The sequence below is a fragment of the Dicentrarchus labrax genome, unplaced genomic scaffold, assembly GCF_905237075.1.
Source record: "Dicentrarchus labrax unplaced genomic scaffold, dlabrax2021, whole genome shotgun sequence".
Lineage (NCBI taxonomy): Eukaryota > Metazoa > Chordata > Actinopteri > Moronidae > Dicentrarchus > Dicentrarchus labrax.
In genome coordinates this window covers 21304387-21312707 of record NW_026136710.1, presented here as the reverse complement: position 1 = coordinate 21312707, position 8321 = coordinate 21304387, and the positions used below count along the sequence as shown (strand labels likewise).

General features: G+C 40.0%; 1 protein-coding gene across 1 annotated transcript in view; it reads left to right on the top strand.

Moving 5' to 3' along the window:
• The first annotated feature begins 747 nt into the window (after positions 1–747).
• atp8b1 (ATPase phospholipid transporting 8B1) overlaps positions 748–8321 on the top strand; it is a 36249-nt gene continuing 28675 nt past the window's right edge. Inside the window, exon 1 of the mRNA XM_051411961.1 lies at positions 748–911. The gene's annotated coding sequence lies outside the window, so the exon portion shown is untranslated. The remainder of the gene's footprint in view (positions 912–8321) is intronic.

Sequence of the window (8321 nt, the reverse complement as noted above, 5' to 3'; positions counted from 1 at the left end):
CTGGTTAGCTCACTTGGTAGAGTTGGCGACCATGGACCGAGTCCTGCAGCGGCACAGGGTTCGAATCTGACCTCTGGCCCTTTGCTGGATGTCACCCTCTCTCCCTCTGCCCTGTCTGTCTCCAGCTGTCACTGTCAAATAAAGGCAATAAAAGGCCAAACACAGAGTACCATAATCATCTCTCTTTAATGCTTATTTCTTCATAATCATAGTGCTACCTTTTTAAATATTCGTTCAATGTTTGTCACTTCATTCAAAGTGTTATCACAAATGTTCTGATGTTAATTGACACTAATATAAGCAACACATCTTGATCTGTGGGATTTCTAAGGAACTGAAATTCAAAAATCCTTAAATTACAATTCTTATTAAAAGATGACGGTTTAAAATAAAGGGATTGAGTTACATATTTGCATTCTACTGTTTATTCACGTCCAGGCTCGTCTCAAATGACAAAAAAAAAAAAAAAGGTACAACTATTCAAATAAAAACCATAAACATGGCCGTTCTGGACAGCAACAGCAGGCAGGCAGTTCACCCTTTAAATGACCACCTGGTTTAATCAAGGATTCAATTACGCACCCTTACCTGCGCGTCACGTGACCAGAGCACCAACGCGCGCGCCCACCTCCGCAGCTGCAGCCCTCCCTGGGTGCCATGCACGCGTTGTTTTTAACCAGCTATTTGTTGTTGTTGTTTTAAAGCGTTTGACGTGTCGGACCGGTCCGGCAGGTTTTTCGCGGGGCAGAGCAGGTGAGAGGCAGCGGGGGAAGAAGGGCGGGGAGCCACCGGAGCCGGAGCTCGATCTCTATAAGCAGGAAGCAGAGGAAAACATGGTGCGGTGACTAAACGCCCCGGACACCGATTGAGAACAGGATTCACCTTTAGTTTCAGTCTGCAGAGGATACGGAGTAAGTCCAGTTCAATTTACAAGTGTACCTGAGTGTGTTTGTGTGTTTTGTTCTGAGTTTTTTAGGCTTTAAAGGGTTTAAAATACGCCGAGAACAGATGAGTGTTTCACCTGGGCGGCTGCTGCTCAGCTCACCTTTCCTCCGTGAAGACACCTCGGTGTTTGGAGTTTCACTTCGGGGGCTAAATATTAGCTTTATATTAGCCACTTCATTAGCTTGTTTTGTTGTTGCAGTAGGTCATTTTACCATCCTAGTGTACGGGCTCTGGCTCTGGCTCTGTTTTATTCAGTTCGACCAGTCTAGTCAAAAAGTTCTGAAGAATTTTCCAAAGCACGCCTATCACTCCCTTCTAAAAAAAACTCCGACTTTCTGTCAGGTCTGCTGAAAAGGGCATAGTGTTACAGTATGGAAGCCCATTTCCGCCAGTAAAATAAAGATAAAATACACTGAAAACTTAGCCTTGACAATGAAACAATCATGAGTGAAAACTAAGAGAGAAAATGTAGAAATGAAGATCATTTTGATCATTTAAGTCGAAATTTTGACTTTTTATCTCACCATTTTCACTTAATATGATTTTTTTTTTTTAATTATCATGGCTAGGTTTTCTTTTTTTTTTTTTTTAGAGTATTATAAACGTACTGTTGGAAATAAATACAAAAGATATGATGAAACCACCACACAAACTATTTTAGTTTCTTATATTTTGGCCATCCCATTTAGCAGAAACACGTCTCAGCCAATACAGTCCAACAGCTGCACAAACTACTATGTCCTCTAAAATGATCATACAGTTGAATCAACACCTCTCTAAAACAGGTTCAACAAAAAAACTAGAACCTCATGAAGGGAGGTTTTAGTGCGGGTTAGCTCTGGCCCCCACCCCCACACACCTAGCATGTATTTCTTACTCCTGTCTGATTGCCTAATCAAAGCCTATGTACCACGATGAAAAATATTGTGTAAAAAAAAGGAAAAAAAAAAATAAAAAAAGAGACAAAACCTCACCAAAACACCTGTATTATGTATCTTGTTAGTTAGATTTTAGGAAATGTTTGCCTCAGTTTCCTCTGAACATCTGTGGGTGGGTGTGTGGAAAAAGAAGAGACCTGTCTGTGCATTGTCTCGCATAACCTTTGTTCTGCCAGCAGCAACAACTTCTGACCCAAATCCTTCAGAATATAAACCTTAACCTCGTGAAATTTGACTCACCGGAATACTTAAATTTGGCAACAAACTGCACAATCATATGTAAAAATATACCCTCATGTTCTATACTTCACCCTCATACAATCAGCCCAAGGGTTCCCAAAGTGGTGGGTCTTTTTATGCTGTTTTTTTTTTTTTTTATGTAATTTACTGGATAAGAAAAGAAAAAAGTCTAAGTTGTTTAAACTGGTAACAACTGGTAGATATATACTATACACCTGGGATGCATTGCTTTGTCTCCTGTACTTTTTGCTACTGTGAGAACGTGTCACCATTCGTCTTTTTCAGCTGACAACAGCAGCTGTCTTCTTGTTCAAAAGCAAACTTTTTTTTACTGCCACCTCATCGTCTAAGGGAGATCAATGCTAGTAAAAGTGCTGGATGTAGTGTATGTAGTTACAAGTTAATGTGTCAGAAAACAGAAGCCTGTAAGACTTTAGGTAGCTTGTGAACCACACCTACATACCCTGTTTCAGCTGATGTTGTGTCTGAAAACAATAACAGCTCCTGGACGCATTGTCCAACCAGCCCAGACGTTTTTCCATAAACAGGCAATGGAGCTGCTCTTCTGCAGGCGAAGCAAGTCGGAGTCCTTTGATTATGGAAATGTTTGTCTCCTTATGGAAATAGTTGACCTTGAGACCAGGGACGGAGAATTTGAATTGTGACTTGGGAGGCAAATGGATTTGAGGTTAAGTTGAGACAAAGACATCGTGGCAGCTGCTTATCATCTTCCACACGCACTTTCTATCAGGTTCAGATTCTGGATCTGTTTGGGGCTGAAGCTTTCTGGTTGCATATCAGTATGTGTTGCTTCACATGTTGACTTATTGTCCTGAAAGTGTTGCTGATGATCCAAATTGCAATCTTTTTTTACTTAATTTTGAAATGCCTTGTAGACAATAGCCAGATGTTATGTGAAGTTTGGAAACGGAAGTAAGAGGACATTAAGTCTCTTTGATTTGCCCGAAAAATAGATTGTGGATACCTTAGATCACAATCTCGAACAAGAATAGTCAGATTGCTCGCTCTTCTGTTAAAGAAGCTCAGTTTCTATTAATGATCAGTTCTTAAATTAGCCATGGTTCTACAGCAGAATAACATGAAATGCTTTCATGGCTAAGCTTAGCTAAATGCCAGATTGGTTTATCAGGAAACTGGGTTATTTGACGATAAGGCCTAGCTAGCAACTGAGGTAAGATTTTAGCTAACTGTATATCGTGAAATGGACTTCTAAGCTTAATAACTAAACTTGTGTAACAAACATGGAGACAGGCTAATGCTGCATTCACATGGACATTTCTTGGAGTAGAGGACAAGATCCAAGAGAGTTTTCCAGTCCTCACTTTTATATGTACTTTAGTACAACATGGGCAAATTAGGAGTCAAATGCAATTTGACTACGTCGGGGTTGATGTTAGTGTGTGCGTGTGTGTGTTTGTTGTTGGAGGAGGACTGCATGATTTCACTCTCTACATGAAGGCGTCATTTATCATGGTGACTCAGGTAAGAAAAGTCATAAAGAAAGGCAAAGGAAAATCTACACAGAGGCATTGAACCTCTAACTCTGGCAGTATCGGTGCCTTGCTCAGGGGCTGTGGCAGTGTGGGGTTACATGTTGCCGTAGCAGCTAGTGTGGACTGTTTATGGATTCATCGTCTGGACTCCAGCTGTGAGTAAAATACTGAAGAATCTCTATTAAGACTTTACTCATTAACCCTTATTAAGCTCCACTAACAGGCAACACACACACACACTGCAAATTGAACATACTAAAATAAATATGATTTTAAAGCTTAAAAAATGAGTCTTCATTAGTGGCATAGGCTCTAATGAATTTTTAAATGACGCAGGTGGTGTAATAGCAGTATTAATTAGGGGTGTAAGAAAATATAGCATCACAATATTTTATTTTGTGATATTGTATCTATCAGTTTTTGTGGTTAGACAGCAGTGTTGTAAAAGTAAACTCAGGGCTGCGATGTTGGATGTTAGAGCGACTGTGATGAATACAAATGCAGATCCAACTACTCTGCCAGCATAATAAACTCAGATTTTCTGCTTATGGGGGTGGGTTCTCAATACTATGACTACACTATGATTTTATTTTTTTGGCTTGCTTACAGTACCACAGTATATCACAATATATTGATATGTATCGTATCACCAGATTCTTCCCAATACACTGCCCTAGTATATATATTAGGAATATGTAGTAGGAATAGTTTGTCTTACAGATTTTATGAGCTGCAGTATAACTCAACTCTTTGACAAGTTTTCCTGGAATAAAATCCTATAAAACAAATATAACCCCATTCAAACTGGATGACTGTGAACTGACACATGTACATATGAGAAGTGTGTCACCGTTCAGTATGAATATATGATAATATTGTAAAGGATAGCGCTTTTCAGCCAAACAGCCTGAAAACCACCGTGCCTTTAAATACTATGCCAAAAAATACGTGATGGTCTAAGTAGCTTCTTTATGTACACACTGCAGTGGCAGTGCAATTACAGTACTATTTGTGGCCTTTACACTGATGCTTTTACACTTCTTTACACTTCCTTAAATGTTGAAGATCATTACTTTTGCATTCTGTGCACTTTTCTGAGAGGAAGTAGTAAAATTCATTACTTTTCAAATTCATAATATGATAAGATATCTAATAAGATAATAAGAGAATCTGTCAGTCATCTTTACAATAAATCAATTAGCTGTTAATCACTGTTGACCTGATCCCAAGGTCATGTCTTGTTTTTTGTCCATAACCCCAGAATATTCACTTTACTGTCATAGAGGACTAAAGAAAGCAGGAAGAGAATCTGATATTTAAAAAAAAAGACGAAAACAATAATCAATAGTTGTCCACTTTTAAATTGATTGCCAATTAATTGACTAATGGTTGCAGCTCTAGAAGGTGGCGTAGATAAAAGAGGCGAGTGGTGGATAGTTTGTGGTTTGTGCTGCTCTACATGCAGAGTCACTGTATGAAGTGGCAATCCAGCAGAGAACAGGCAGCGATTGTTCCTTCTTGTTTTCCACCTGTTTGATACAGACATCAGCTCAAATAGATTCCTCTCAGACACTGCAGAAACCCAACTCTGCATTAATCTGACTGATCTGTTCTCACCTGGAACGGGACACTCAGTAATGGCCACAAATACTTTACATTCCTCTCCGCTGTTGGCCAGACCTCTCTGGCACAGCATCCTGAAAAATAAAGAAGTTCCATATCTCTCACTTTCAGCTCTTGCTAGCTTACACGATCGCTTCAGGAAGGCCAATACGTTTATGTCTGCCGGGGAAGTTTTGTTTGTGGTTCTGTTTCTCAGTTTGTTTGCAGGACACCTCCTTTTTTTTTTTTTTTTTTAAATGTTTAATTTCAGTGAAAATTTGTGAAAAATTCAGCTAGCGACCAAGAAAAAAGTGATTCAAATTGGCGTTTCAGTATGGCCACCATGTGGCCATTTATAAAGCAGGTTCTGTTTTTCAGTCATTAGAGACTATGTTTCCCCAGGATTAACTCAACAAAAGTAGCCTCTACTCTTCTCTTTTGAAACATTCAACATTTCTGATTCATCATTACTTTTATCACCTTTTTCTCTGGCAAATGTCTTCTGATCTTTAACCAAATTTGGTTCAGATCATATTTGTCTGACTGGTTTAAAGGTCGAGTGTGTTTTGAGGAACTTTTGGCAGAAATTGAATATAATATTTTATCTTAGAATGAGACTTTTTATCTACAGAGGGAGCCGGTCCGCCATGTTGACCACCATGTTTCTACAGTAGCCCAGAACAGACAAACCAAACGCTGGCTCTAGATAGGGCCTTGCACATTTCATAGCAGTTTCTTTCATTCACACTTGGAAGGGGAGGGTGAGGCAAGGGAGTTGCAATCTGCAATTAGACCGCTAGATTCCTTTCACTCATACACTGGTCTTTTGAATAATAATAATAATAATATAATGTAATACTTTTATCGTACAGACTATACTCAATACACACACATTCATTGAATTTTGAGTTAAACAGAAACATATAACCAGAGAAAAAATTCTATATACTTTTTTTCAGCCTGGATTAGTTTTAAAGTTAGGCTGCCTTCATAGATCACAAGAAAGATGACCTACAGAAATGTGATCACAAACATAAATAAAAATATTTGAAGAATTTGTAGATGATAGACTTTTATTTATAGGATTCAGAGCGAAAAACATTGAGAGGACAATAGAAACTAAACAGCAGTACCTACAGAGCCACACTGTCTGCAGTGTTTTGGTCTCAAGCTGAAAAGTCTCTCCTTACGTTTTGTTTTGTTTGTGTGAAGCGCCTCACCTCCTCCCTCCTCTCAGGTTTCACCATTGTCGCACAGGTATGTTCTCCTCTGTCCCAGTCTGTGAATCCCTCCCCCTCCTCCCTCCTCCGCTCTTTGTTGCTATAGCGACGCCCTGGGCCAGGCACCAAAACCGGTTTGCCGAAATGGGCGATCCTTGCAGCCCTGGCCATCCGATTGGTTGTTTTTTGAAGTGGACGGAGCAGCGAGTGTTGAGCTCTCAGGAGGAAAAGGATGAATTTGCCTTTTATAATGAGGCTGTTTTCAGGCCTGGTAGATGTCTGAGGCAGTGTTGCTGTTAATTTACTCTAATGCTGCCCTAAACGGTAGCTGCTTCCTGTTGTTTTTTTTTTGGTTGGTTTTTTTACTTTTAATAGGCTTAACAGGAGTGTTCTGGTTGGCAAGGTTGGCAGATGTACATCAAATGTCAAGGCATGTCAAGGAAGTAATAGACGGGTAAATAAATAAGGCAGAATATAAAATAAATACCCCCCCACCCTAGTAAATTCATAATTCAATGTTTTATGTCATATCACATGACTGCTACAAAGTAAATAAGGAAACTGATCGTCATATCGGTAATGTTCTGTCTTAACTATTGACATTAACATATTCTTTCATAGCCCCCTGAAGCTGAAAAAGGTCAAACCTGTTTACCAACCACAGAGTTGTGAAGTGGGGGGAGTGGTTTTGTCCTCCCCTGGTTCCAAATGTAGATGTCCCTTTTTATTTTCTCACAGACAATGTTACACGACTCACAGCTGGAGCACTCTTAACGGCTTGGGTCGGCATCAAGCTCTCCTGGTACAAAACATCAATAACTGCTATAAAGAATCTCGGCCTGCGCGCATGAAACTTGGGGTATCACTCCCAATTTGAATGCCTGAATTCCCTTTTCCCCACCCTGCTGCAATTGCTTCATGTCCTCTCAGCAGGGTGGACTGGGGACTGGGGCCTGGGGTCTGGGGGGAGGTCCTATACCCTACATTCTATAGATCCCCTTTAGTTTCTGCTAATGTGGTTGCTCGTCTCCCTTATTGCATGCAAATAACACAGGGCAAAAATCTGGACATTAACAGATCCAAGGCAAATGAACGGGGAAAGAGAGCCCTAGGTTGTGTCTGAATATAACCCTGAAAAACAAACATTAGATATCTGGCAGCAATAAAAGCACATAAAACTGTCCAAAATCTAGATCCATTTTAATCCAACAACAAGGAGTTGGAAGTTGGTTGCTAACTATGACTTGGCACTTCATGCCACAACTTCACAATTAAACCTTCCCCACTGGATTGCAAGTAGAAAGCCTTTAAAGGGAAGGTGATGTTGGAGAAAGTAGAAAGACAGCTACATTTAGAAAAATCCAACCCCCTCCTGTCAGGCCTCCCTCCAAAGCCACTACCCCAACACACATGAACACACAGTGCCTGAGAGGAGCACACCGCATTGGTGTCATCGCCAACTGTTTCCAACTACGTCATGTCTCATTCATACATAGTTTTATATACTACATAGTTTAGGACGGAGTGTCTCATTCAGTTGTCTGTTTTTTACACTCTTGTGTCACAATCAAGGAAACATTTTATTTTTAATAGCATGCATGCCTTTGGTGTGTTTGTGGATGAATGCAGGCATGACGCAGGGCTTAGTATTCCTTTGGTGTGGCACCCTGTTGGACTGGATGTTGACGACAGTACACACTTTGAAGTAACATTTATCTTCAGATAAAGACGTCTGATATCGTTTCCTTCAGTCCATCTTGATTCAAACTGTGAGAAACATTGATATGGGAGAACTGCCTCTAGACTCCTGTCAGTGATACTAATTAAGCTTCTGTTCCATTTAGTGTAGCAGAGCCTTTCCA